The 21,821-nt window shown below is 37.5% G+C and overlaps 1 long non-coding RNA gene across 1 annotated transcript; it reads right to left on the bottom strand.

Moving 5' to 3' along the window:
* Positions 1–2,867: 2,867 nt before the first annotated feature.
* LOC121408129 lies at positions 2,868–20,868 on the bottom strand. The gene is made up of 3 exons (XR_005969006.1): positions 20,673–20,868; positions 3,673–3,715; positions 2,868–3,251 (listed from the first exon to the last, which is right to left on the bottom strand). It is a non-coding gene; the product is annotated as an uncharacterized LOC121408129 (long non-coding RNA).
* Between the last annotated feature and the right edge of the window lie 953 nt (positions 20,869–21,821).

Here is a 21,821-nt window from a genome sequence, read left to right as displayed (position 1 = left end):
GAAATATTGAAATGGCCATAAGTTCTTTGTTTTCATTCATTTCGATCTCATATTTTCAGGGAAAGTTTATTGTATCATTCCTTAATTCCATTTGTTTTTACACATCAGTGACCACTACCTTTTACAAATAGTGCCCTCTATTGAAAAGTCGAAAATAGTAAAATGGCCATAACTTCTTTGTTTTCAATCAATTTGGTCTCATATTTTTAGGGTTTGGTTATGGTATCACCCCTCACATGTAATTTTTTTTTATGCATCAGTGATAATTAAGTTTTAAACAAGGCAAAAGCAATTTTGTGTCTTGCCCACGTATGAAAAATAACCAGAAATATCGTGATTAGCGAGGGCACGCAAGAGAATTATATTGAAACTTCATTGTGAAATGACTGGGATGGAATAACACTTATCATAAGAGCCTTGCACATAAACTTTAATGTTCACCTGAAAATGACCTTTGACCTTACCATGTGACCTCCGTCTGCAGCATATAATGCAGGTCGCCAAAGTACATCTACCATCCAAGTTTGGTTGAAAAGTAACTTACGGTTGCGGAGTTAGGTGTAATAAAGAGTCTTGCATGTAAACTTTAACGTTGACCTCAAAATGACCTTTGACCTAACCATGTGACCTCCAACTGCAGCATAACATGCAGGTCCCCCAAGTCCATCTACCATCCAAGTTTGGTTGAAAAGTGACTTACGGTTGCGGAGTTAGGTGTCATAAGAGAGTCTTGCTTGTAAACTTTAACGTTGACCTCGAAATGACCTTTAACCTTACCATGTGACCTCCAACTGCAGCATAACATGCACGTCCCCCAAGTCCATCTACCATCCAAATTTGGTTGATAAGTGACTTACTGTTGCGGAATTAGGTGTCATAAGAGAGTCTTGCATGTAAACTTTAACGTTGACCTGAAAATGACCTTTGACCTTATCATGGGACCTCCGACTGCAGCATAACATGCGGGTCCCCTGAATCCATCTACCATCCAAGTTTGGTTGAAATGCGACTTACGGTTGCGGAGTTCGGTGTCATAAGAGAATCTTGCATGTAAACTTTAATGTTGACCTGAAAATGACCTTTGACCTTACCATGTGACCTCCGACTGCAGCATAACATGCAGGTCCCCCAAGTCCATCTACCATCCAAGTTTGTTTGAAATGCGACTTACGGGTGCGGAGTTAGGTGTCATAAGAGAGTCTTGCATGTAAACTTTAACGTTGACCTTAAATGACCTTTGATCTTTGTGACCTCTGACTGCAGCATAACATGCGGGTCCCCTGAATCCATCTACCATCCAAGTTTGGTTGAAATGCGACTTACGGGTGCGGAGTTAGGTGTAATAAAGAGTCTTGCATGTATTGTAAACTTTAACGTTGACCTCAAAATGACCTTTTACCTAACCATATGACCTCCATCTGTAGCATAACATGCAGGTCCCCCAAGTCCATCTACCATCCAAGTTTGTTTGAAATGCGACTTACGGTTGTGGAGTTAGGTGTCATAAGAGAGTCTTGCATGTAAACTTTAACGTTGACCTGAAAATTGCCTTTAACCTTACCACATGACCTCAGACTGCAGCATAACATGCAGGTCCCCCAAGTACATCTACCATCCAAGTTTGGTTGGAAAGCGACTTACGGTTGTGGAGTTAGATGTCATAAGAGAGTCTTCCATGTAAACTTTAACGTTGACCTGAAAATGACCTGTGACCTTACCATGTGACCTCCGACTGCAGCATAACATGCAGGTCCCCCAAGTCCATCTACCATCCAAGTTTGGTTGAAAAGCGACATATGGTTGTGGAGTTATGTGTCATTACAGGTTTGTGACGGACAGACGACATTTCGATCCCCAAGTCTTGCTTCACCTCTGGTGGGCGAGACAAAAAGCGCCCTCTGTTGAAAAGTCTCAAAATTAAAAAATGCCATAACTTCCTCGTTTTCATCCATTTTGGTCTCATATTTCCAAAGTTTGCTTATAGCATCATCCTTAATAATTCACTGGTTTGTTACGCATCAGTGACCAGCATCTTTAGAAATAGCGCCCTCTATTGAAAAGTGGAAAATAGTAATTGCCCTAACTTCCTCGTTTTCATCCATTTTGGTCTCATATTTTCAGGGTTTGCCAATTGTATCATTTCACATAATCCAACTTCGTTTTATGCATCAGTGACCATTCATTTAAGAAATAGCACCCTGTAATATTTTTATAATGTAAATCAACTAGAGTTTTCTCTCTATCTCCTTCTGTTTCTTACCCTCTATTAAATCACAGGCATCAATGCATGCACATCATTCTGAAACAATTGCAGTTCTAGTTGCTCTTACAATTCTTCTTATATGTAACAATTACCCCACCCGTAAATCTTCTAAGTTACATTTAGTCAATCCAAAACTACTTATTGCAGAGCTGCCAACCTGAAAAAGAACATTTCAGTATTTTTAAAGTTGAAAATCAGTATTTCGGTGAGGAAATCAGTATTTTTTTTAAATACCATAGGACAACACATAAACCTGTAACTGGAGAAATCAGTATTTTTCTCACTTTTCAGTACTAAATACTGAAAATCAGTACTACTTGGCAGCTCTGTTATTGCCCAGAGATCCATAAGACATCAATGTCCTGACCTTTGGAATCCTCTCCCAGACTCAATTAAATCCTCTTGCTCCCTACACTCATTCAAAGATAAAGTTAAGGTCGTGTTACTATAAGAATATGTAAGGTAAACTTTCTTGTGTCATAATAGTGTTCTTTTCCTTTTCCACCATCATCATCATTACTTCCACCACCACCACCACCACTACCACTACCATCACCACCACCATCATTAGCATCATCATTGTTATCATCATCATCTTCATATTTCATTGTTTTTTTTCTTCATTATATTATATCAAGTGTTGGTTTTTTTTAATATATATATATACTTAATTGATACTCTAAGAATTTGTAACAATCCATTCTGCTCATATTATATAATTAATATTTGTTTCAGTTTTGTCATATTTTCAAGCATTTTTTTGCTTACAAAGGCAATCCATCTTCTGCTACTGATTTTATGCTAAATGATAATTGCCTGATTTATTGTTATTATATATTTGTTATACTCAAATTTATGTTATATTATATGTTATGTAGAAGAAAAATAAATAAATAAAAATCATGTTTGACCAAAGTTCAAGACTTCAAATACAAAAAAGCTGCTTACCTCGCTACAATTATGTGCATCTTTGCTCTTGTGCTCCGAACTGCAAATTAGACAGAGAAAACACTTCATTATAAACTACAGAGACATACAGTATCACCATGGACCTATTACAAAGCCAATATGAATTCTCAAGAATGATAAAACTAAGAAGCAATAATTTGCACCATAGAGGGTTGTAATGCACTAGGTTCACTCAATATATCTTTTACTGAGAAATTATGTTGTGGGTGGGTAGCTTTGATCTTTATTAACAAATGGTTTCTATATCACTTTGACTACTGAAAGATCTATTTTTTTTAATCTATGCCTCTCATCTGACCTATAAGATCACTAACTTCTTAAGTTGTCAGGTCTAGATGGCAATTTGAATAATAATGAAAGATTAATGGTTACAGGTTACATCCTTACCTTAGCTCAGATTTTAAAAAATTTTGAACAAATTAAATTGTGTATGCACTCACCAAAAAATAGCTGAACAACTTGCGCAGACAAATGGCAAAAAATCTGTGGAAGAAAAATAATGAATAGGAAAAAAAAAAGTGAAGTGCCTCTGGAAGTCTCGCCTGCATTACGCAATACAATGTAGCAGCAGTAATGACTTTGAAAGTGACTTTATTATCCACAAAAATACCATTCATAAATTGAAATACAATGTTCAGTGACCCTAAATAACATTTGACCTTGATCATGCGACCTAAGACTTGTGCAAGATGATCAGTGATAACTGGTTACCCCTATGTCACAAAAAAAAAAACACAGTGGCAAAGGGTGGTTTGCCCCCTAAACCTCTGAAATCGCCACAGTAGAAACAAAAGAAGAGGGGGAAAAAATATATACTGAAAAATCACCCACATCATACATTGATGTTTCCCAAGTCTAATTCTCTATTCTAGCATCAACCTTCAAGACTAGAAACGTCAATCAACATTCAAAAAGAAAAGAAAAACTTTTTGTGACTCAAATTGCAAGCCAGTTTGATTGCGCTATTTTCTTTGATTGACACACAGACACACACAAAGTCAGTAGCAAACTGCAAGGTTATGCTAGCAGCACAGCCAGCTCAGTTAGCTATAAATGTAGCAAGGCCACGTGCACAAAGCTACCAAAGCTATTACCTAGCACTAATACCATTCGTACCTCTCAGCTTAGGGCGCTTCTCAAAAGTTTGGATCTGTGGACCTCCACAAAACAGCCAAAATTCACATTTCACACGTATGAAATGCTCTTCTAATATCCATGATTTCGCTGCCCCCCCCCCCCCCCTCTCTACACAAGATAATTATGTTTATTATTCTTTTCCCTTTTTACATAGTACCAACTACAACTAATTGAGTCCAGCCAACTGTAGTGCCACTGAAGTGACCATGTTGTTGCCTCAAGCTGTACTTTTCAATGATGGACATCCTTCTTCATTCTGAGCCTTGTAGAAGACTGAAATATTTTTTCATATAAATGGGATTTTAAAAAATCCCAAGGAAGTATAATAGAATGTGGGTGAACAGTGAAACCCTCAGTGGTTTGTGAAGAGGCATTTTGATAAGGGGACATGGACACAATGTTTTTCACCATTATACAGGAACAGAGCACTAACAAAAATTCTCGTCCAGTGTTTACACTTTTACAAAAAAGTGCTAAAAAAATCAGGCCCTGAAGTCATTCTTCGAGCAGTGGAAAGATCTAAATTTAGCATTTGATTTTAAAGTATGAATTTTCCTTTTTTTTCTTAAAACCTGTATCCTAAAATCAAGATTTTTTTTATACAAAATTCAAAATATTTTTCATGAATATTGAAGAATTTGAATTCTTTGATATTTTGTGCTTTATGCAAAATCAAATTCTTGATACAACTAATGGTGACAGCCCGCAAGACCGACTACCCCCCCCCCCTTCATCGGGTGCCGCGGTCAAGTGGTTTAAGGCACCTCGTTGCAGCGGCGTAACAGGTGCCTGTTATCAGAGGGAGGAGGGGGTATAGCCAAATATTTTCCAGTAATTCTGTCTAGAATTAGTGGCATAACTAGGATTTCATTTTAGGGCACAGTAGTGAGCACGGGAAGTGTGTTCGGGGGGGTGGGGGAGGGGCAGGGAGGGGAGTGTAGCCCCCCCGCAAAAATTGCGGAAGGTCCGACGTTTTCTTCAAATTTTTCCTTGCCCGCTCCTGCTCTTCTTACGTTCTCTGCCTGTTAACGGAGGGGGGGGGAACAATTCGAATTGTGGAAGCTCCGACATTTCTTTCAATCGTTCCTTGTCTGCATCCGCTCTTCTTACGTTTTTTCTCCTTTACTAAGTCTGAAATTTATGGCGAAGCTATGATTTAATTCAGGGGGGGCGGTAATCAGCACACGAAGTGTGTGAAAAACTTGCTGAGCACGCAAAACTCATTCCAAGGGGGGTGCATGGAGGGAGAACCTGTGACGATCCTTTGAAATATTGCTTGACTGCTCTCGCTTGTCTTACGTTCTCCTATACCTTTTCATTTTCTCGCTCACGTTTCCCCCTTTTTTGGGGGGCATTAGTTTTGTGTTTTTTTGCTATGAGGGTGTAATCAATTAATAAATATAATTGTTAATTTATTCATTTATTCATTCATTCATTCATTCACTCAACTTTTCATTAATAGATTCCTTTTTTAATATAAATTTTTTTAGATAAAGTTTCAGCTTCTGCCAGAGTATTATTAGACTGGGAATAGTTTGCAAAAATGCTTTTCATAATACTATGAAATCGGACACCCCATCCCCTTTCTCACTTCATCGTCTAACAAAATCATACCGTAGTCTCTATAGAAATCTACACAACCGAGGTGAAAACAAAAAATGTTACAACAATTAGACAGATGAACCCAAATACAGTGGCGCCGCATCCGAAGTGGGCTGTTGCAAATTTCAAGAATTTTTTTCAGAAATATCCTAACCATATGCACCACTCAGTGACATGCAAATGAGTCAGTCGATGATGTCCATCACTCATTATTTCTTTTGCTTTTTATTGTTTAAATTATACATTATTTAATTTTGTACAGATTTAACAATAAGGACCAACTTGACTGAACCATATGGTATTAAACAATGCTAATTCCACATGTTCAGGGAGGAATCATTGATGTTTCACTTTACAATGAGGAGAAAATTAAAATATTTCATAATTCATATAATAAAATACAAAGGAAATAGTGAGTGGATGACGTCATCAGTCTCCTCATTTGCATACTAGGCACTGTTTTGTGAAATCAAGTGAAACTTTAAAATGTCACAACTTTCTTATTTCACATCCGATTTTGATGAAAATTTCAGTGTTATGCTTGTTGGATTTTTCTATTTTATTCATATCAACTTTTTGTTGGGGTGGACTTGTCCTTTACAGTCATTGCCCAATTTTAAGGTCTTAATACAAAACATTTCTTGTCCATGCTTACGTTCACATTAGTGGATTGGTGATATATGTCTGCTCTTCATGAATTCCTAAAATCAGTCATTAATATGTCCCTTTTTCTAATCTGAATCTCAAAAAATAATTTCAGCTCACGCTTCGCGCTCGCATCATTCAGTTAGTGAAATACGTATGGTCTTAGTGAATTCCTACAAACAAGCCTTAAGAGGTTAGAATGCCCCTCTTCAGGTCTGAATCTCCTTAATTTTCAGATCGCGCTACGCGCTTGCAATATTAGCTTTGTGAGATGCTTATGATAATTACTATGACTACGAAACATGCTTTGTGTGTTTAGATGCAATTTTAACACAAGGCAAAAGCAATTTTGTGTCTCGCCCACTTATGAAAGTAACCAGAAATATCATGATTTGCGAGGGCATGCAAGAGAATTATATCAAAACTTCATTGTGAAATGACTGGGATGGAATAACACTTGTCATAAGAGCCTTGCACATAAACTTTAATGTTGATCTTAAAATGACCTTTGACCTTACCATGTGACCTCCGACTGCAGCATAACATGCAGGTCGCCTAAGTAAATCTACCATCCAAGTTTTGTTGAAAAGTAACTTACAGTTGCGGAGTTAGGTGTCATAAGAGAGTCTTGCATGTAAACTATAACGTTGACCTCAAAATGACCTTTGACCTAACCATGTGACCTCCAACTGCAACATAACATGCACGTCCCCCAAGTCTATCTACCATCCAAGTTTGGTTGAAAAGTGACTTACGGTTGCGGAGTTAGGTGTCATAAGAGAGTCTTGCATGTAAACTTGAACGTTGACCTCAAAATGACCTTTGACCTAACCATGTGACCTCCAACTGCAACATAACATGCACGTCCCCCAAGTCTATCTACCATCCAAGTTTGGTTGAAAAGTGACTTACGGTTGCGGAGTTAGGTGTCATAAGAGAGTTTTACAAACTTTAACGTTGACCTGAAAACGACCTTTGACCTTACCATGTGACCTCCAACTGCAGCATAACATGCAGGTCCCCCAAGTCCATCTACCATCCAAGTTTGGTGGAAATGCAACTTACGGCTGCGGAGTTAGGTGTCATAAGAGAGTCTTGCAGGTAAACTTGAACGTTGACCTGAAAATGACCTTTGACCTTACCATGTGACCTCAAACTGCAGCATAACATGCAGGTCCCCCAACTCTATCTACCATCCAAGTTTGGTTGAAAAGCGACTTATGGTTGCGGAGTTAGGTGCCATAAGAGAGTCTTGCATGTAAACTTTAACGTTGACCTGAAAATGAACTTTGACCTTACCATGTGACCTCAGACTGCAGTATAACATGCAAGTTTGGTTGAAAAGCAACTTACGGTTGCGGAGTTAGGTGCCATAAGAGAGTCTTGCATGTAAACTCTAACGTTGACCTGAAAATGACCTTTGACCTTACCATGTGACCTCAGACTGCAGCATAACATGCAGGTCCCCCAAGTCCATCTACCACCCAAGTTTGGTTGAAAAGTGACGTACGGTTGCAGAGTTAGGTGTCATAAGAGAGTCTTGCATGTATACTTTAGCGTTGAAAGAAAGAAAGAATAAAGGGGGAAGAGCGAATCTAGCCGCTCTATGTTGAACCCTTTCTAATTTGTCCTGGTCTGATTTATGTTGTGGATCCCAAACTGCTGCGCAGTATTCCAACCTTGGTCGTATTAGAGATTTGTATGCAATGTCCTTTATACGAGTACTGCAAGAGTGCAGATTTCTCTTTAAGAGTCCCAACATACTATTGGCTTTTGATGAGATTTGGTCAATATGAGTTGACCAACATAGGTCCCTTGATAACTCCACACCGAGATAGGGATGATGTTGCACTTCTTCTAATGTGACATTACCGAGCCTGTAGCTGATTTGGATTGGTTTTCTCTTATGTGTGATTCTCATTTGAAAACATTTAAAGGCATATGCTTCATTGAAGTACAAGTTTATAATTAGTAGAAGTAAGATTTCCTGTGTTATGTGTTGAAGAAACATATATAATATGCATAGTCTCACTTTTCTTAAAACATTTATGTTTTATAAATCATGACAATTTAAGTTAATTGATTTTCTATCTTTCTATTTTTTCAATCTGCAGGACTGGCGTAACAGATGTTTTCATTCAAGAAATCCAACAATTCAACATTGAAGACTTAGGAACCACGTGATGAAGATGGAAAATTTTTTTTTTTCCAAGTCCAATTTAAAAAAAAAAAAAATATCACAACCCCGAATTCATGACGTATGAAATTTCTTATTGATTTTCATTAAAACTGGTTGCAAAAAGAGAAGCTATAAACATACAAATAGGAGAGGCTGATTGAAGTTGAAAGTGGGGGGGGGCACAGGGAAAATGCTGTTTTATGTGAAATTTTTATAAAGTTGCGAGCGAGCAAAATTTTGACATTTTAAAAACAAATATCCAATTTTGTGATAGATTTCGACCAAATATTCAAAATGATATATTTCACCCTTTGCTTTCCTTTTTCTTTTTTTTTCTTGGTCGTGATTTTTTTTTTGGGGGGGGGCAAGAGCATTGGCGGCGGAAGGCAAAAAATTTAGGGGGTCCACCTGAATTTATCCACCTAAATCTTAGAAGGAACCACAAAAATTTTCCAGCAAAAAAAAAGGTTGTCAACCACAATTTTAGGGGGGCCACAACAATTTTAAGGGGGGGGGTCTACCTGAATTTAGGGGGATGCAGAAAAAAAACTTGACGAGCAAAAAAAAGATTCTCAAAATAATTTATGGGGGGACTGTCCCCCACCTCAAATTTAGGGGGGACAGGTCCCCCTATTTCCCCGCTTTCGCCTCCTATGGCCAAGAGTTCTTCAAGCCCCCCCCCCCTCCATCTGTACGAAACTAATACATGTATATACCCCTTTCACATGAATTATTAAACTTAATGCACAAAGGATATATTATAGAAATGAAAATATTGTTTTCTTGTTTCAAAGGGCACTCGTCATGGTGACCATAAAACAGATCCTTCTCAGGTGAAAGGAGCACAGAACAAGTTCTTTAGGAGCACTTTTCTTGGGTAAAAGGGGGCAGTGATTCAAGAAAGGGCACTTAACACGTTTGGGGGGATTTTTGGGTAAAAAATTGCATATAAGGAAGAGCACTAATTGGTAACACCTAAAACAGGTTCTCATCAGGTGAAAGGGACACAGTACACGTTCGTGAGGGGGGGCATTTTTCTTGCATAAAAAAGGCACTTTTCAGTGCTTCAAAAAGTAGGGGGAATTGTGCCCCCCCCCCCAGCATACAAAAAAAAATTCTTTTGGTTCAAAGTATTAACATACGCTTAAGAAAAAGGTAAAGCTTAATCCTCTGATAATGTGATTTTTTTCTGGATAATTAATAAAATTCACCACTAACCAGAGAATTCCTTCATGTCTTCATTTGTGTTCATTAAGTATTTGTACAGAGCTAAAATGAAAGGGATTTGGAATTGGCAAAATTCAAAATAAGACTGAGATCGAGGGAGGGAAAGAGTGATGAGAAGTGAGTTGAAAAGAAATGAGAAAGGAAAAGAGGGGCACATATGAAGAGATAATTTAGAGGGGGTGGTAAGAGAGCTGATGTTGGAAGTAGAAACAAAAGGGGTGGAAGAGAAATAAGACGAGATTTTTGGAAACCAGGAGACAGATAACAAGTGGGAAAAGAAGAAGGAAAAAGAGTTAAGTTACACAAGGGGCTAGGGCCACTCCAAGAAAATCATTTTTTTTATTCTCCCATATTGCAATATTCTTATGCGAAAATTAATTTTCATGATACCCTACCATGATAAATTTAAAATTGGGTATGAAAGAAATCTACTTCATATTTTTTAAGATATTATTTTCCAGAAAAATTGTGTATGGACCGAACCCCTTTTGAAAAAAAGTGATTTTTTTTTAGTTCACCTTTTTATGGGAATTTCAACTTTTCTATGGTATCATCTTATAGAGCTACTAAAAATCAATTAAGACATAAAATCAAATTTGATTAAAAATGGACCTAACCCCTTTTAAAAGTGAGCTCTTCATATGTAGGAGAAAGGCGGCACAAAAGAACATGAGTGGGAAAATGATTAAATGAAAAAAAAACAGAGTAAGAAATGCTGGAGTATAAAGGGGACAGGAAACATATTGAACATAATAAACTGGGGCCCGTTTCATCATGAGTTACAAGTATGGTAACTATACGAATACCAATCATAATCAAGGTTCCCACGTACGGTTATCACACCATTAGCGATGTTTAAATAGCTCAGTGTAATTCATTATGAAACGGATGCCAGAAGAAAGGGGATCCATGAAGATTTTTTTTTTTTTGCTTCTCGAAATTTGTAACAAGAAATGACTCTTTTAGTGTCGAAAGTTATTTTTTCAGTATTCATACTCAACCAGAGAAAATTGATACCATCATTGTAATAACCATGATTTGCCCCCACCCCCACACCCCCCCCCCCCCCGCCAATAAAAAAGAAAAAACTTTTGGGTCAGTACAACAGCCCCCTTTGATATTTCCGCGGCCTCTGCCGGCTATTTAGAGTCGAGATTCTTTACATTTGTTAAAAACAAAGATTGCTGGTATATCTTACATTTGAGGATGGCAAAAGCACTAGACTTTTTTTACCTAATCGCAACTTGATCTACTCTTTTCATCTTCCCTTTTACTTTTTAGGCCTATAAGACGCAATACAAACATTGTTTTGTTTTTAAGTGATATCGCTTGTGATATCGATACTTTATAAAGCGCAACGTATCGTCTCAGATTTGCGCTTGCTTGATTCGCTGAATCCATTGCGTCACGAGCGCGTAACAAAATGAATACATTAATAAATTTGCCAAGTTGACCTTTGTCATTGCGCTGATGTGCGTATTGTCTAATCGCGTACAAAATCACAGTTGACGAGGGAGCATCGTACGAAATTAATATTAATGAGGGCTTATTTTAGCTTCTAATGGATTAAACAAAATGGCGGTAGCTTCGGGGGCCTGCCTGGGATCCCTACCTATATTTCCCCACGTACGGGTACAAAACCAGAAACTTTTGCTCCCGAGAATTCTACTTTCCCTCTAAAAGATCTAGCCCTAAAACATGTACATGGGGTCCAACATTATTTCCAACATTTCTGCGATATTGATCATATTTTTAAAGAAGAATTCATTTAAAAAAACGAGAAATTTGTTATGAAAAGATGGGAAGAGCTTACGGCCGTGTTTACGTCGCCATCTTGATTTCTTTGTCTTCCGCTTGGCGACAGCACTCAAATCGCGCGAAGACAAAGAAATCAAGATGGCGACGTAAACACGGCCGTAAGCTCTTTCCATCTTTTCATAACAAATTTCTCGTTTTTTTAATGAATTCTTCTTTAAAAATATGATCAATATCACAGAAATGTTGGACCCCAGCCCATGTACATGTTTTAGGGCTAGATCTTTTAGAGGGAAAGTAGAATTCTCGGGGGCGAAAGTTTCTGGTTTTGTACCCGTACGTAGGGAAATATAGGTAGGGTTCCCAGGCGTCAGTGGGGAGTGACCATACGTATAGTATATGACTTTCAATGCCCAGATGCCTCCAGGCTAGCCATACGGGACCGTATGGTAGTGGATCGTATTACCGAACACTTTTCATGAATTCAATCATATCAAACACATTATTCTCATAAAATTCATCAAACTTTCACCGTAAATACACAATTAGCTACAAAATATAAAAAAGTAAAAATTTTGCCGAAATCGTTTGTCTTTTTTACGGTATTAGCTTCCAATCGGACCCCTCTTCGCATGTGAAATATTTTGGTCACTTGAAAATGGTATCGTATTACCGAACGTGTGTTTTCAATGGAAAAATTTGAGAAAACAACAAAATCACTGATGTTTATTTTATTATTTCTAGAATATTAAGACTTTGAAAAAGTGTTTTTGACCATTCATCATCATCTTTCTATTCAATTTCCCCTTGAAAGAATGTTGCAAAGTTTTGAGCGAATGAAATTATTTTCTGACGCGTACGATACGCACGTTCGGTAATACAAGGCCGATCGGTAATACGATCACTCACTATACTGCAAGTAGCGATCGCAACGGGTTCGCGTTTAACACATTTCCTATTCTGCCAACACACAAAATGGGCAAAATTCTTTGAGCCAGTGTATCAACATTTCAAATCCTTTTTTCATAAAATGTTACGATCTTTTTCTATTATATCTAAACTTCTTATTTCTAGTCAATTTACTCACATTTCCATCGCCAAAATGTTGTTTTTAAGGCCGTTTTCGAGGGCACCACCTGTCCGTCGTCACGGAAGTCGCCATTTTGGAAAATATGACTCCAGAACCGGGTTAATCTTGCAAGTTACTTTTACTTGTTGACGCCCTCTAGGGGCATCAAATAACCATGTGTTATGTATCATTAAAATCGGCAGACTTTCTTCTACAAGTTAGTGACGATTTCAGTTCAATGTCGGCAATGTTTTTCGTTACAAAAAGGAGTTTTTTGGACACTTAAGGTAAATCACGTTTCTATTTTCTTACTTCAAAGCCGTATAAACAGAAAATTTCCCAGGGAACAGTCAAATATCAGATATAAATTAATTCTTTGAAGTGTATTTGTATCAGAAAATCTAATTTTGATATATAAGAATGTGTCGCATAGCTGCGCAAGAGGCGAATGCAAGCCCATGTTATGCCGCCTAGAGTGTGATTTTGGTGCCATGGCTGACCGAAAGGAGTGAGTGGGCGTGGTGGCCGTGGGTGTGGTACTTGATGCATGTATGTTTTTGTTAAACCCATTGAAATTAGTTGTAGGTGATAAGTTGTGCATTTGATTTCTGCATGAATTATGTGTATTGATGATAAATTAATGATAATTTTAACTGAATATTTCAAGAAAAAAAAACAGGCGGGAATTAAAGCATGTCTAATTCCAGTCTCATTTTTTTTGATGGTGTACAGGCGCAGAACATGCATTGACTGCTGCCTGGTACTGGTATTAAAATGAATAGATACATGACTATATCTATATTCTGTTGTTTTGTGTCATCATATCAATAAGCTGTCTCATCAATTCACATGATGTACACAATAATGGGTCCCTGTTTTATTATGTTTACTAGGAGGGAGATTATTTTGTAAATGTGATTTTAAATGTAGTAGAAATTCAGATAATGTCAGAGACTTGCTTTTTAACTTTATATATTCCAATATATTTAATGTTAAATATATTCTATAATTCTAAGCAGTGGAGTACATTTCTAGCTACTGTTGCAGCTCCAGCTGTCTGATCTCGCATTCTCGGATCTGCAAACAAGTTTGAGACATCATGCCATGGTAATTATACAGAATACAGAGTGAACATGGACAAACAGAAAGAAAAAAAAAATTTACTTGCAAAACTTAATTTTCTACTTTTGAATGATATAAATCTTACAGATACCGGGAAGTATAGTGGGACATTCATTTTTATTTTCTGATTAAAGTCTGTTGAGGAATGAGACCCCCAAGAGTTGATTAATTTTTTTTAACAACGCAAAACGTCCCATGCACTTCTCTAGTCTTATTCTAATTTATCTTTCTTCTTGTATACTATATTTTCACATATAGAAGCTGTTTGAATAAGAAAAATATGAAGGTAACACAGCCATGCTCTACAAGATCACCTCTTGTGTTGCATTTTAGTCAAATTAACTTAGTAACCTACATGAAAAAAAAGTATGAAAGTTTCTTAGATCTACAAGTACCTGTAGATCTGCCACCCAATGGGTACTTGTCTTGGGTGGCAGAAAAGTTCCGTGTATAGCGTCCCTTTAAGAGGCCATATCTTCAGTTATGGTGCTCCAATTGTAATTTGGTCTTCACCATTGAATTTGTCTTGAAAAAACCTTTCAAGTGATGTATAATTTGTCTGTATTTAAAAAAAAAATCATGTAATATAGCTACTGCAAGACTGTACACTTACTAGTTAAACCTTGTGTAACTAAGTGTAACATGGGAATATTTGAGCACTGTTTCAGGGATGCCAACATTCATAATGGTTACCCCTATTTAATGTGTTTTTGTGTGATTGCAGGAGCTCCCCACGGAAATGAAAAACTAGAGACATTTTCAATCAGGGTACTAATGGATAATTCGTTTTTCATACCCGTTCAGCGTACAGCGAAAACGGAAAATCAGTACGTGGTTCGGTCTTTGAAAACAGAAAACGAAATCACAGCGTGAAAACCCGTGCTGTGATTTCGTTTTTGTTGATCAAAAACAGAATATTGAAATCAGAAATGTTTTGGGCTCTCTCTGATTTCTCATTTTATATTTGTATTTTTATGTATCAAAAACAAAATCAGAACACGCTCTCCGCTCGCTCCGTGATTCCGTTTGTAAAAACGAAAACAGCGAAGACGAAATCAGAGACTCACTTTTCCACTCCCTGCACCGTGATTTCGTTTTTCGTACGGTAGGCTCTTAAACTAAGTTTGAAAGGACACTCGTAAAATGACGTCACTCTCGCCGATGAATATTCATTAGATCGTGGTCGTGTGTGTTCAACACACACATGCACACAGAAGTGCATGCATGCAGAGAGTTATATGAGAGGAACTTTGGCTCCAGAGAGAAGTTGTCAATAACGTGTGTGTGTGTGTACCATCGGCTGGTACTATTCCATGCTGTCCGCATCGGAGAGTGCATGGCAATTCGGTAAAACGAAGTTTCCGATATAAAGAGATAATTACTCCATGTACACTATAGAGGCAAATGTCAGGGGAGGCAGGAGTACAATCAGGTTTTCTTTTTAAGGGAAGAATAGTGCAGAATAAAACAGGTATTATGTCCAGCCAATTGATCTAGGTGAGCTAGGAAGTGAACAATAATGTTTTCTTTTTAAGAATGGAATATTCAATATACCTGAATATTATGGTGAAGCCAATTTTAAAGGAGGTGAGGCAAGTTTCAATGGAGGTTTTTAAAAAGAACTACATGGTAATGCCAATTTAAAAATGGGTGAGGCAAGTTTCAATGGAGGTTCAATTATACTCCAAATTATGGTGAAGCCAATAAAAGGAGGTGAGGCAAGTTCCAATGGAGGTTTTAAAAAGAATAAACTGTACTACAAATGATATGATGAAGGAAATTTAAAAGGAGGTGAGGCAAGTTTCAATGGAGGTTTTTAAAAAGAATAAACTGTACTACAAATGATGGTGAAGCCAGTTTAAAAGGAGGTGAGGCAAGTTTCAATGGAGGTTTTTTTTCAAAAGAATAGACTGTACCACACATTATGGTGAAGCCAGTTTAAAAGGAGGTGAGGCAAGTTTCAATGGAGGTTTTTTTTTAAAGAATAAACTGTACCACACATTATGGTGAAGCCAGTTTAAAAGGAAGTGAGGCAAGTTTCAATGGAGGTATTTATAATTAACTGTACTATAAATTATGGTGAAGCCAATTTAAATGGAGGTGAGGCAGGTTTCAATGGAGGTTTTTTAAAAAGAATAAACTGTACCACACATTATGGTGAGGCCAGTTTAAAAGGAGGTGAGGCAAGTTTCAATGGAGGTTTTTTCAAAAGAATAAACTACTACACATAATGGTGAAGCAAGTTTAAATGGAGGCGAGGCAAGTTTCAATGGAGATTTTTGTTAAAGAATAAACTGTACCACACAGTATGGTGAAGCCAGTTTGAAAGGAGGTGAGGCAAGTTTCAATGGAGGTTTTTTTTTCAAAAGAATAGACTGTACCACACATTATGGTGAAGCCAGTTTAAAAGGAAGTGAGGCAAGTTTCAATGGAGGTATTTATAATTAACTGTACTATAAATTATGGTGAAGCCAATTTAAATGGAGGTGAGGCAGGTTTCAATGGAGGTTTTTTAAAAAGAATAAACTGTACCACACATTATGGTGAGGCCAGTTTAAAAGGAGGTGAGGCAAGTTTCAATGGAGGTTTTTTCAAAAGAATAAACTACTACACATAATGGTGAAGCAAGTTTAAATGGAGGCGAGGCAAGTTTCAATGGAGATTTTTGTTAAAGAATAAACTGTACCACACAGTATGGTGAAGCCAGTTTGAAAGGAGGTGAGGCAAGTTTCAATGGAGGTTTTTTTCAAAAGAATAGACTGTACCACACATTATGGTGAAGCCAGTTTAAAAGGAAGTGAGGCAAGTTTCAATGGAGGTATTTATAATTAACTGTACTATAAATTACGGTGAAGCCAATTTAAATGGAGGTGAGGCAGGTTTCAATGGAGGTTTTTTAAAAAGAATAAACTGTACCACACATTATGGTGAGGCCAGTTTAAAAGGAGGTGAGGCAAGTTTCAATGGAGGTTTTTCAAAAGAATAAACTACTACACATAATGGTGAAGCAAGTTGAAATGGAGGCGAGGCAAGTTTCAATGGAGGTTTTTTTTAAAGAATAAACTGTACCACACATTATGGTGAAGCCAGTTTAAAAGGAGGTGAGGCAAGTTTCAATGGAGGTTTTTTTCAAAAGAATAGACTGTACCACACATTATGGTGATCAATGGAGGTTTTTTAAAAAGAATAAACTCCTTTCAAACTGGCTTCACCATAATATGTCGTACAGTTTATTCTTTTTAAAAAACCTCCATTGAAACTTGCCTCACCTCCATTTAAAGTGGCTTCACTATAATGTGTAGTACAGTCTTCTTTTGAAAAAACCTCCGTTGAAACTTGCCTCACCTCCTTTTAAACTGGCTTCACCATAATGTGTGGTACAGACTATTCTTTTGAAAAAAAAACCTCCATTGAAACTTGCCTCGCCTCCTTTTAAACTGGCTTCACCATAATGTGTGGTACAGTTTATTCTTTTGAAAAAACCTCCATTGAAACTTGCCTCACCTCCTTTCAAACTGGCTTCACCATAATGTGTGGTACAGTTTATTCTTTTGAAAAAACCTCCATTGAAACTTGCCTCACCTCCTTTCAAACTGGCTTCACCATAATGTGTGGTACAGTTTATTCTTTTGAAAAAACCTCCATTGAAACTTGCCTCGCCTCCATTTAAACTGGCTTCACCATTATGTGTAGCACAGTTTATTCTTTTGAAAAAACATCCATTGAAACTTGCCTCACCTCCTTTTAAACTGGCTTCACCATTATGTGTAGTACAGTTTATTCTTTTGAAAAAAACCTCCATTGAAACTTGCCTCGCCTCCTTTTAAACTGGCTTCACCATTATGTGTAGTACAGTTAATTCTTTTTAAAAAACCTCCATTGAAACTTGCCTCACCTCCTTTTAAACTGGCTTCACCATAATGTGTGGAACAGTTTATTCTTTTTAAAAAACTGAGCTCCATTGAAACCTGCCTCACCTCCTTTTAAACTGGCTTCACCATAATGTGCAGTGCAGTTTATTCTTTTTAAAAAACCTCCATTGAAACTTGCCTCACCTCCTTTTAAACTGGCTTCACCATAATGTGCAGTGCAGTTTATTCTTTTTAAAAAACCTCCATTGAAACTTGCCTCACCTCCTTTTAAAGTGGCTTCACCATAATGTGTGGTACAGTTTATTAAAAAACCTCCATTGAAACTTGCCTCACCTCCTTTTAAACTGGCTTCACCATAATGTGTGGTACAGTTTATTCTTTTGAAAAAACCTCCATTGAAACTTGCCTCGCCTCCATTTAAACTGGCTTCACCATTATGTGTAGTACAGCTTATTCTTTTGAAAAAAACATCGATTGAAACTTGCCTCACCTCCTTTTAAACTGGCTTCACCATTATGTGTAGTACAGTTTATTCTTTTGAAAAAAAACCTCCATTGAAATTTGCCTCGCCTCCTTTTAAACTGGCTTCACCATTATGTGTAGTACAGTTTATTCTTTTGAAAAAACCTCCATTGAAACTTGCCTCACCTCCTTTTAAACTGGCTTCACCATAATGTGTGGAACAGTTTATTCTTTTTAAAAAACTGAGCTCCATTGAAACCTGCCTCACCTCCTTTTAAACTGGCTTCACCATAATGTGCAGTGCAGTTTATTCTTTTTAAAAAACCTCCATTGAAACTTGCCTCGCCTCCATTTAAACTGGCTTCACCATTATGTGTAGTACAGTTTATTCTCTTGAAGAAACCTCCATTGAAACTTGCCTCACCTCCTTTTAAACTGGCTTCACCATAATGTGTGGAACAGTTTATTCTTTTTAAAAAACTGAGCTCCATTGAAACCTGCCTCACCTCCTTTTAAACTGGCTTCACCATAATGTGCAGTGCAGTTTATTCTTTTTAAAAAACCTCCATTGAAACTTGCTTCGCCTCCATTATAACTGGCTTCACCATTATGTGTAGTACTGTTTATTCTTTTGAAAAAATCTCCATTGAAACTTGCCTCATATGCACCTCCTTTTAAACTGGCTTCACCATAATGTATGCTACAGTCTATTCTTAAAAAAAAAACCTCCATTGAAACTTGCCTCATATGCACCTCCTTTTAAACTGGCTTCACCATAATGTATGCTACAGTCTATTCTTAAAAAAAAAACCTCCATTGAAACTTGCCTCACCTCCATTTAAACTCGCTTCACCATCATTTGTAGTACAGTTTATTCTTTTTAAAAACCTCCATTGTAACTTGCCTCACCTCCTTTTATTGGCTTCACCATAATTTGGAGTAAAAGAACCTCCATTGAAACTTGCATGGCTTCACCGTAATTTGTAGTTATTAAAACTCACCTCACCTCCTTTTAAATTGGCTTCACCATAATTTGTAGTTCTTTTAAAAAAACCTCCATTGAAACTTGCCTCACCTCCTTTTAAATTGGCATTACCATGTAGTTCTTTTTAAAAACCTCCATTGAAACTTGCCTCACCTAACCTTTTAAATTGTACAGTTTATTTTAGTTTATATTAAACAGTACAGTTTATTATTTTCCAAAGCCTCCATTGAATTAAGCTTGCCTCACCTCCTTTTAAACTGGCTTCATTATAATTTGGAGCAGTTTATTCTTTTTGAAAACCTCCATTGAAACTTGCCTCACCTCCTTTCAAATTGGCTTCACCATAATATTCAGGTATATTGAATATTCCATTCTTAAAAAAAAAACATTATTGTTCACTTCCTAGCTCACCTAGATCAATTGGCTGGACATAATACCTGTTTTATTCTGCACTATTCTTCCCTTAAAAAGAAAACCTGATTGTACTCCTGCCTCTCCTGACATTTGCCTCTATATAGTATACATGGAGTAATTATCTCTTTATATCGGAAACTTCGTTTTACCGAATTGCCATGCACTCTCTCCGATGCGGACAGCATGGAATAGTACCAGCCGATGGTACACACACACACATTATTGACAACTTCTCTCTGGAGCCAAAGTTCCTCTCATATAACTCTCTGCATGCATGCATTTCTGTGTGCATGTGTGTGTTGAATACACACGACCACGATCTAATGAATATTCATCGGCGAGAGTGACGTCACTTTACGAGTGTCCTTTCAAACTTAGTTTAAGTGCCTACCGTACGAAAAACGAAATCACGGTGCAGGGAGTGGAAAAGTGAGTCTCTGATTTCGTCTTCGCTGTTTTTGTTTTTACAAACGGAATCACGGAGCGAGCAGAGAGCGTGTTCTGATTTTGTTTTTGATGCATGAAAACACAAGTCACAGAGCGAAAAACACAAATATAAAATGAGAAATCAGAGAGAGCCCAAAACATTTCTGATTTCAATTATGTTTTTGATCAACAAAAACGAAATCACAGCACGGGTTTTCACGCTGTGATTTCGTTTTTTTGTTTTCAAAGACCGAACCACGTACTGATTTTCCGTTTTCGCTGTACGCTGAACGGGTATGAAAAACGAATTATCCATTAGTACCCTGATTATTTTCCTTGCCCATTACACAGTCTACGTGAGAACGGAGCAGTCGGGCAGCGAGTCGTACCGGGCTCCGCCGCCCCGGGACCGGCCGCCAAAGCTGCTCCGGGCCCGGCCGCCGAAGCTGCTCCGTGAGCATACAACTTCACAATCACATGCATACGGTACCGTAGTCCGTACACACCTGACACCACTCACCAGAGACAGAGTTTTTAGGGCTTACCTAGTTGGTTACATGACGCAACACTACAATGTCTTCCAATATCTAACTCGGCCATCCTGTAATGAAGCAGCATTAATCAATCCTGAGTTTTAGGGGCGTAAAATATGTGTGTACCGTACCGTATTATTATTATCGTCCTCTATACTAATTCAGAGGCCCGTTTCTCCATGCGCGGTATGCGCGTTTCTGTTTTACACCCTGCCTGGCGAAGGCATTTTCCGGAAAAGTAGCCAAAAAGTGACTAGTGAAGAGTCTACGTCTACGTTTGTTTACAAATATCAGCTGGGCGCGCGATCCAAAGTTGGGTCTGAAGTCCGCACCGAAGTTTTCCGCAGAACATATACTTGCAAATGCAGCTGAGCTTAAATTTCCAGGTTCAATACGAATGTTTGCCTCGATCATTTGCCTTGCCGATTTGCTGATGTCTGTCTTTCTCTCTATCTGTATATCTATCTCTCAAATTCTATCTCTATCTATCTATGTAACTGCAGTATCTATCTATCTAATAAAAGGTAATCTACACAAGGTTATTAAAATTTTTGAATAAATATGATATAATTTCCGATTTTCAATTTGGATTTCGCCAAAAACATAGTACATCTCATGCCACTCTCTCTTTTATTGACAAAATCACAAAAGCTATTGACAACTTTGAACATACAATAGGTGTTTTTCTGGACCTCTCCAAGGCCTTCGACACCATAAATCATGAGATACTGCTCTACAAACTTGAAAATTATGGAGTTCGTGGGAAGGCCTTGGAGTGGTTCAGAAACTACCTTGTAAATCGCAAACAATTCGTAAGCATAAATGAACAAAATTCTTCTCTACAAAATGTTAACTGGGGTGTTCCCCAAGGTAGCCTCCTGGGCCCTCTTTTATTTATTATCTATATAAATGACATCCAGAACTCCTCTGAAATATTATCTTATGTCCTTTTTGCAGATGATTCAAATGTACTCTACTCTCATCCTAACCCCAATATTTTAAGTAATGTACTGAACACTGAACTGGATAAATTGGTACAATGGATTAAGGCTAACAAATTGTCAATAAATGTTCAAAAAACGAAATGCATGCTTTTTAGCAATTCTTTAGAACAATTGCCATTTAATATCAAATTAGACAATGTAGACATTGAAGTTGTTA

Source organism: Lytechinus variegatus, chromosome 2 (assembly GCF_018143015.1).
Source record: "Lytechinus variegatus isolate NC3 chromosome 2, Lvar_3.0, whole genome shotgun sequence".
NCBI lineage: Eukaryota > Metazoa > Echinodermata > Echinoidea > Temnopleuroida > Toxopneustidae > Lytechinus > Lytechinus variegatus.
Note: the sequence above shows the minus strand (reverse complement) of the source record. Positions and strands in the feature narration are given on the sequence as shown.